This window comes from Nicotiana tabacum, chromosome 5, assembly GCF_000715075.1.
Source record: "Nicotiana tabacum cultivar K326 chromosome 5, ASM71507v2, whole genome shotgun sequence".
NCBI lineage: Eukaryota > Viridiplantae > Streptophyta > Magnoliopsida > Solanales > Solanaceae > Nicotiana > Nicotiana tabacum.
This window is the reverse complement of record NC_134084.1, coordinates 20930357-20939676: the sequence shown is the minus strand read 5'-3', so window position 1 is coordinate 20939676 and position 9320 is coordinate 20930357. Positions and strand designations below refer to the sequence as shown.

Genomic DNA, 9320 nt, shown 5'->3' with positions numbered 1-9320 from the left:
TTCAAGAGCAATCTTAATATTTGAATAAATTATTAAGATTATTTGTTTATGTTGGAAGTCTTGATATTTAGGTTAAGAGCAATCTAGATTTTATTTTATATAAATTATTTCTTATTTAATAATGTAACATGACCATAATTTTTTTGGGTTAACATGAGTATAATTCATTCGATACTATCTTCGAACTCTTTAATTTATCTGCTCAAGTAACAATTTTCTTTTTATTAATTATTTTGTATAATATTTTAAGACGATACTCAACAATCAAAACAAATAACAACAAAAAAAGTTAAAAATATAGTAGAGATAGAGAGAAAGTAGGAGGGGGGAGAGAAAGAAAAACGATACTCGGATAATTTTTGTCATTGGTGGAACACCAAAAAATCACAATAAATCATATTTTTTATTTATTTATTAAGCCAATTAAATAAGATCAACATTCATCATTTTCAGAAATTTACATATTTTTAGTAAAAACATATTATTGTCTAATATTATACGATGTTTTAAAAGATTATATATTTACTAATATGGATACATGCACAATACATGTACCGTAAGACTAAGGAGTAAATAGAAAGATTTACACAAAAGGATTTGATTTGTTACTAATATTTAGAAACGGCAGTTGGGGTATACCAACAGGGACGAACAGGGGTACTTTGGTAATTATGAGTTTATTCAGGGATAAATTGGTAATTAAGTCAACACGGTACTACGTGTACTGCAGTTTTACTGTGTAAAACACTATTCCTCCAGTTTCTCCAATTTCAGTGCAGTCCAGAAATTTCTATTGCTTTTGATTTTGCACAAATTTTTCCAGTAAGATGTCTCGATGTTAAGAAATCTAAGAGAGGCGCAGTTCCACGATGTTTTAGAGATTTAGCTCTGTCAATTCATCTTCCATCGATGTTCGTCGTTTTACTACTGATACCAGACTTTCTTATAACTATTCTAGAAATTCATGTGGCTTTGGCTCTCCTTTTAACCGATTCTGCACATGCACCTGAAGAAGATGGGCAAGAGAGAAAGTAAGTCTGAATCTTGAACAACTATTTTTCTCTTTCTCTTACCCATCTTATGCATTTATTTTGTTTGCTCTTCTTTTGGCCTTGGATTTTGGTTTCATTTCAAAATTTTGGTTAGGTTTTCCTGGTTATTTTTTTAATTTTACTTAGTTTTTATCTGTTATTTCTTGATGGGCATGTAAACATGTGATTCTATTTTTCGATATTGATCTACAATCGTCATACTGCCTCTGGAATTCTCCTTGTATTTTTGCTTTATTTTTGTTCTTAATACATCGTGTGCAAGTTTGGTTATTTGATTGATGCATACATGGTCTTTACTTTATCTTCATGCTTCTTAGTTGATTTTGTAGATGCATGTGGTTGATTGTTTGAATTCTTCTTGGAAGTACACTGAAATTACAATCAAGAAGAGGACATAGTGATGGAAAGGGAACAACTTTGATGCAACAAAGATGTTTGATGATATGCCTCAAGTGCTGCTTAAAGAAGAAATAGTAATGGAATGGAAGAACTTTGATGCAACAAAGATTTTTGTCGAAATGCCTCGAGTACTATTTAATTTTTTTTTATTCCTTTTTTCTTAGGTGTCCTATAACGTAGAGATCTAGCATCAACCCCAAAGATACAGAATTTCTCAATAATATAATGTGCGTCAATAGTTAAATGAATACTTGTACGAAATGCATAATTTACTTATATATTTATGGTAGTATTATTGTTTATATAAATAAACAGGAAAAGTCAGATACACTCCAAACTGATGCTGAGTTCTTTGGTGGCTGCCATTTTGCTACTTGGTATGTATTGATGATTGAATTAGCTCAACATCAATTACATTTTTTATCAAGTTTAAAAACCTCTCAAAGGCTGCATTATAGCTACGATGCCTTATCTGTTACTTTTTATGGCTACAATAATTAATTAAACGTGTAATTTTCGTGGTTGTGCATGTGTTGGGTGTAAGAAATATGCCGAGATTTCAAGAGTTGAAATTTCAACAATGCCCTAAAATTAGTCAAGGCAAATTTTATCGAGGGTAATGCACAATGTGGTACCCATTTCTTTTGTGTATTTTTTATAAGGATTTATTTAGCATTTTTTTTTGTTGGTTGGATACTAACTTCTATTAGATGCCGAGTTCTTGCCTGATGACTTAGTGTTATTACTTACCTTATTACAGATGTGGGAACTCGACAGTTAGGTGAAATTATTTTTCCATCCTGAGAATTGCCAAACCTTTCTCTATAATTCAAGTAGCTCTTCTCTATGTTCCATATTTAAGCTTTCACATTCATATATTTTCATTATTTCTGTAGGTGGTAATGATAAATAAATTTATTTTACCTTCTTCTCTGATGAATTCAGCGAGCTTCATTGGTGAAAAGACATTGCAGTTCTAAGTGAGTGCCACTTCTCTTTATTCATCTTATTTCTTTTCATCTTTCTTATTCTGTCTGGATTGTTTAATTGAACTTGAGAATGAATAAACTATCGAGAAATTCACAATTGATTAAACAAATAGAAATGGAGGGAGTATATTAATTTTCTCTTTACAATTAGATTTCTGGTTAGCCTTAGTTAGATGAGTAGTATTGATAATTCACTCTTCTGTCAGGTGAAAGTCGGTAAAAGCTGCATGCTCTTTTCTTTGCGGTCAGTGATAGCCACATGTTCTTTTCTTTCCTAAATGCATACAATTATGCTTTAGTGCATCACATTACATAAAGTAAAAGTGGAGGTTAAATGGCAAAGATTGAAAATGAAAAGAGTATAAACTGAACAGGAGAATAAGAATGGAAGATATGAACATGTCCATTTGAGAATGAAATAATTTATAGGATGGCTATTTAACACATGAATACATATCATAGAAAATCCATTAAAACTATTTTCCATACCAAATCTATTCAATGGACCAAGTAAAGAGTGATAAAGATATCATTCGGTGCTCCTCTAGAAATAATGTTCTTTGTTTATAAATATACATTGTTTGGTAATATTTTATTGTCATTTGAGATAGTATTAATTTATTATCTTCTGTACTCTCTTTCTAAGCTTCCACTTTGCACTTAGGTTGTCTTATTTTGCATATTTATTTAGGAAGGAACATACGATATTTCTATGGCTTCGGTTTTGAATAGAAGTTCATTTCCTTTGGCCATTTTCTATTTGTTGGAATGGGAAGAAGAAGTCTTTGCTAGCTTCTTTTTATATTTTTGGTGGTGTAAATGAAAAGCAGCAAGACATTATTCTTCGATTGATTTGTTGCAACAATTTTCCAGGAAGGGAATGAACCAAAACTACGCCTGTCCATGAATTAACCCATATTCCTTCTAAGTTTCGATGCACTTCCACTTAATATTACTTTTCTACAAAAATATAAGAAGCTTAAATAGAGTAATTTGAGTTCCGTGGATAAAGTCCCATAATTAAACCTGGTAATAACAATCCCACAATTGAAACAAGGTAAATCGTTACTTAAAGCTAATACTGCCAAAAGCTCTTCAAGAATTATTACAATCCAAACAAGTTTCTTTCTTCTTTTCCTTTGTTGGTTCTTGGATATAACATAGAACAATTAATGCAGAAATCTCATATAACATTTTAAGATGATTCAATATGTTAGATGTTCTACAATTCTTTATATCGTGTATTTTGCATTTAGAATAGGACTTGGAAATCCTTTTGTTACATGCATCTTGTAAAATAAAAGAATCTAAAATTGTTTCAATGGGAATTTTACGACTTTATTTTCTTTGATGTTCAAGTTATCGTGTTTCTGCTTTGAGTTACATTTTGTGCATGAAGCACACAATAGCACTTTTGTAGTTCCCAATGCCTTTCTCACTTATATGCAGTTCATATTCATTCATTTTATGAAAGAACAATGCGAAGGGTGGGCTCTTCCTTTATAAGATTACTTTGGGTTCCTCTTCTTTCCTCAAAATTTTGAAATATTATTCATTACTTAGAGTTCCTTTTTCCCCTTCTAAATTTGTTTCTTCCTTACTGCAGGTGAAGATAACACTTTGAGTTTTGTACAAATCAGCAAATCTGAGTGTGACAGTGAACACTTGAGTTTGATCGGCCATTTTGGATTGAGAACATATAAACGTTTTTCTTGTTTAATTTTTAATATCTATTTTGTTCTTAAGAAGGTCGATCTGGAATAGTGAGATTCGTCTCTTTTCCCCTTTTATGTTCTTTCTTGTGACTACTTTGGTACTATGTCATTCAAATGAACGAGTCTCACTATTACATCATTGTACATCGTGTGCACCCTGTTTGATGATTGCCTGAAATGACTGAATAATTTTTATTTCTTTATTTTTCTGCAGGTGTTCGACAATATGTCATATGTCATCCAGGAGTCCAACAGGTACATTATCTACTTCTACTTCACATGATTGTTAAATAACATATATGTTGTATTTGTCATTTTGTATAAGAAATATGTTAGAGATGTACTTTGGTTCCTTACATGTGTTTTCTATTGCACTATTGCTATTGTTTGTCTAATTTTTTGTTAACAAAAAACATTAAATATGACTTATAGATATTCAAAGTTATAATACCAAATTCCATTTGCTTGCTTGTGATATGAAATTGCTGGCTGATTAAGGTTAGGAGTCCTGCAAAGAGCAATGAAAATGGTATAAAATATCTCAGGATACGCCATTAGACTCCCTTATGGATTGTGGGGTTGATTGTAATCTTGAAGCAATGTAAGAAATGTTATCAGCAGGCTGAAATACATATATTATGAGACATCTGCCTTGGTTTTGGGGTTGAGTCCTATTGGGAGGCTTGCAAAATATTGAAAATCCCATGATGGCAGTGACTGCTGTCACAGAACCTATGTCAATATTATTTGGCACAACAGTTGGATTGACAACTTCAACAAATATGAAAGTGGTAAGATTTTTGGAACTTGTTGATTGATACAAGGTACGTAGTGTCACCTCACTTGAAAGTATAGTGCAGACCAGCATAAGAGATTCTACAGAAGTTTGGCATGAATAGAAGTGTTTTGGATCACAACCATAGCCTGCGGTGCTTGGTGCTACTTGTGCATATTATAGATTTTGATTGCAGGAGAGGAATATAAAGAAGAATAGGGAGAACATGTCAAGGGGGAAATTTGGAGGTTCACAAAACTCTGTTTGAACAAAATTCTTATACTAGATGTGGTTCAAGAATCCGGGGATCTTTCTGAAGATGAGTTGGTGCAAAAGGCTAGCCTAGTCATGGAATTGGAAGAGATTGCCAAAAATGAAGAGTTAATTTGGAGGCAGAAATCAAGGGTTCAATGGTTAAAACAAGGGGATCGAAATACTAAGTATTTTCAGAGGATTGCAAATGCCCACAGAAGGTTCAACAACATTGACAAGCTCAATATTAATGGGATACAAGTGGATGATAAGGAAGTTATAAAGGGTGAGATCTTAGCCTTTTATCAGCACTTATACACTGAATCTGAAGCATGGAGGCCAAAGTTCAATTTTCCAGATTGTCCTAGAATTAGTGAGGCAGAGGAGCAATTGCTACAGAGGGAGTTTGAAGAGCAAGAAATCATAAGGGATTCAATGCTGGAAGGTGGTGAAAGAAGATTTGATGAATACTTTTCAAAACTTCCACTCACAGGAATTGTTTGAGAAGAGCTTTAATGCTACTTATGTAGCATTAATTCCAAAGAAGGCTGGGGCGATGGAACTAAAAGATTATAGACCTATAAGTCTCATAAGTAGTGTGTATAAGATCATTTCAAAGGTGTTGACAGAGAAATTGAAGATAGTAATTCTCAAACTGGTTGACACTCAACAAATGACTTTTATCAAAGGTAGGCAGATCATGGATGCAGCCCTAATAGCAAACGAATGTGTTGATTCCAGGGTTAAAAGTAAGATTCCAGGGATCCTTGGCAAACTAGATATCGAGAAGGCATATGACCACATAAATTGGAACTATTTGCTGGAAACTCTGAAGAATATGGGCTTTGGAAGGAGGTGGATCAAATGCATAGGATTCTGCATCAGCACTGTTAAGTTTTCCATTCTAGTTAATGGTTCTCCAGAGGGTTTCTTTTCTTCACAGAGAGGGCTAAGGCAAGGAGACCTTTTGTCTCCTTTCCTTTTTATAATTGTAATGGAAGGTCTGAATAGTATGATTAAGAAGGCAAACCAGGAGAGGTTAATAAGGGGTTTCAAGGCAGTGAATAATGTCAGTAGCAATCTAGAGTTACTCATCTGCTTTATGCGGACGATTCTTTAGTGTTCTGTGATGCTAAAGAAGAGCAAGTTAGACATTTGAGGTTGATCTTATCTGTCTTTGAAGCTGTCTCACGGTTACATGTCAACTGGAGTAAGTCACAGGTGTACACAGTTAATGAGGTCACCAACATTCAAAGATTGGCGGGGGTGTTGGGCTGTCAGGTGGGAAATCTCCCAACAACATGTTTGGGGATGCCCTTGGGAGCAAAAAATAGATCCCAGGAGTTATGGAATGAGGTGCTGGAGAGGTGTGAAAAGAAACTTGCTGTATGGAAAGGAAATTATCTTTCTCTGGGAGGGAGGATTACTTTAGTCAATAGTGTGCTAGATGCTCTTCCTACTTACATGATGTCTTTTTTCCCAATTCCTGTAAAAGTTGAGAAAAGAGTGGATGCTTTAAGGAGGAAATTCATACGGCAAGGGAAAAAGGAGAAGAAGGCCTACAATTTGGTAAAATGAAGCACTTTGCTAAAAAGCAAGAGGGATGGAGGTTGGGGAATCAGAAATTTGAGACAACATAACAAGAGTTTACTTATGAAGTGGCTATGGAGATTTTCTCTGGAGGATCAAGCTTTATGGAGGAAGGTTATCTGTGAAAAATATGGGGCAGATGGAAGGTGGTGTACAACAGGAGCTTCTGGACCCTATGGTGTAAGTGTATGGAAGTCAATTAGAAATTTATGGCCAGGATTTATCAGCAATGTTAGTATCAAAGTGGGGAATGGCAATAAAACTTCTTTCTGGAATGATGATTGGATTGGTAATGGACCTCTTAAAGAGGTTTTTCCAGATTTGTTCACTATACTGCAGCAACCCCAAGCTACTGTGGCTGAGGTATGGAGTACGCAGGAGTGGAATGTTACGTTCAGAAGGTTCCTCAATGAGAGGTTACGAGAGTCATTGAATTCTATAAATTGTTGGATGGCTTTAAGGGCATCACAGAAGAAGAGGACAGACTTATATGGGAAAGAAACAACGGAGGAGTATATACTGTAAAGTCAGCATATGGAGCCCTGAATAGCTCTGGTCACATGAACAATGGGACATGGCACTGGAAGCACATCTGGAAGGTGAAAATCCCTTTTAAAGTGGCTTGCTTTTGTTGGCTTGTAGTCAAAGAGGCAGTTCTAACTCATGACAGTTTAATGAGGAGAGGAATGCTTATGTGTTCCAAATGTTTCTTGTGTGGAAAAGAGATTGAAACAAACAGCCACCTCTTTTTACATTGCAAAGTACCTAGTAGGCTGTGGTATCTTTTCATGAGTATGAAAGGTGTGAAATGGGCAATACCTAGGACAACTGCAAAAATGTTAGCTTGCTGGAATGACCCAGGTATTCTGCCTCGTATTCTACTGAGGCAGAAGCATTGGTGGAGGTTGATCCCAGCATGTATTTGGTGGACAATTTGGTTGGAGAGAAATTCAAGATGCTTTGAAGATAGAGCTAACACTGAACAGAAGATCAAGATGAATTGTATATTTTTGTTTCACTTTTGGTGTAAAGAAGCTCTGGTAGAGGATGTAGAGTTTATAGTGGATATTATTGGGTCTTTGTAACTACCACAAGTCTGGGTTTGCGTTTTTGCTCTTTTTCGAGGGTCTTGTAACTATCTTTAACATTTAGCATAATCTTTATGCTAAAGGTTTTTCTACTTAATTTATAAAATTTGTTACCTTCTCAAAAAAAAAAAAAAGATGAAAGGAATCAAGGTGTAATCAAGTAATATATGTCACCGAGCATTAGGCTATTCAGTAAAAAGTCAACTATGCTCGACTAATGATCGATATACAATTTATACACAAGCTATGGTTTTGCATTCTGAGTCTAGAAAAGACAATGTATTTTTCTGCTGCATTGTGACATTACAAAGCTCGTGAAATTATTGAACATGTATGTAACGAATGTGGAACCAAAATCGCTCTTCTCCATCAGCCGCAAGTAAAGACATCCAGTTCTATTATAGTTTGTTTTGCATGTGTTAATCATATAGATAAAGGTGAGTCTATTTGTTATTCTTACCTGTGAGAGTGTGAATTAAGTATTTGTATTTCTGACCTTTGTAGCCATAGGCATACAATAGAAATTTCGTCTGATATGAGTTTAGTTCAAATTGGTAGCTAAAACTATCCTTTTTCAGGTAAAGCTGGCATAGGTTTAATACCCCTCTTATCTTATCTTGCAAAGTGAGCGCTGTTTGAATGCAAAGATGCTGTAACCCATCTTACTTATGTAAAGGTAAAATGGGATTTAGTTTTTGGATAGTATTCTGCTGAAAAGACATGTTTCAGCTATTCTTACATCACATATGGTCTTTCAGTCCCCCTACAATAATCAGATGCACAATGGATTATAAAGATCTAACAGTGTACAAAATGATGTCCTCTTTTAAGAATTCTCTTTTGTGATTTAGAAGTACTTATGACTTGCTAAACTAACACCATAAATTATACTTAAATATTTATTCTACTAGCTTATTACAGACTGTCAGAATAGTCACAGAGATGCTGACTGAAGAGTCGATAGAAACGAATTAGCTTGGTTGATGCATGTCTTATTGTATCCAAGAAATCGTGCTTCAGCGTGTAACAAAAAATGTATTGGTAGTTCTTGACTTTGCTATCAATATTTTTCTTGAAAACTTTATGATTTCTGCACAGCCCCCGTAATGAAGAGTCTGAGAAATGAGAATCCTCTGCGATGAAGAGGCAGAGGCTGAGAAATGAGAATTGCTTCTTCTTTTTGCATATCTAGGATTCTTCGAGTGGAAGAAGTTTATTTACATAAAGAAACTTGATTTGTGTCCTCATAGCTAACAAAAATTCTATGACAAGCACTATTTAAAGTAGACCAAACAGAAGCACAGCATAAACCAAAACTGAGCACGGGCTAACCACATCTAATGTTTTTAATAAGTTGCACTTGACTAAAGAAGCATTCTTTTCCATTCTACAAAACCACGTAACAGAAGAAAAAACACCCGAGCATAAGTGAGAATTGGAAAATTTTATTTTGTGTCTCA

At 34.5% G+C, this 9320-nt stretch overlaps 1 long non-coding RNA gene across 14 annotated transcripts; it reads left to right on the top strand.

The window, feature by feature from the left end:
* The first annotated feature begins 744 nt into the window (after nucleotides 1-744).
* Nucleotides 745-8707, top strand: LOC107810408 (uncharacterized). Of its 14 annotated transcripts, XR_012709427.1 has the most exons (8): nucleotides 750-1031; nucleotides 1382-1678; nucleotides 1767-1828; nucleotides 1996-2067; nucleotides 2212-2232; nucleotides 2348-2431; nucleotides 4047-4410; nucleotides 8439-8707. It is a non-coding gene; the product is annotated as an uncharacterized LOC107810408 (long non-coding RNA). The 14 variants fall into 14 exon arrangements; XR_012709430.1 differs by adding an exon at nucleotides 2647-2684 and having other exon boundaries at nucleotides 745-1031; nucleotides 1767-2232; XR_012709431.1 differs by having other exon boundaries at nucleotides 747-1031; nucleotides 1382-1525; nucleotides 1616-1678; nucleotides 1767-2232.
* Nucleotides 8708-9320: the final 613 nt, after the last annotated feature.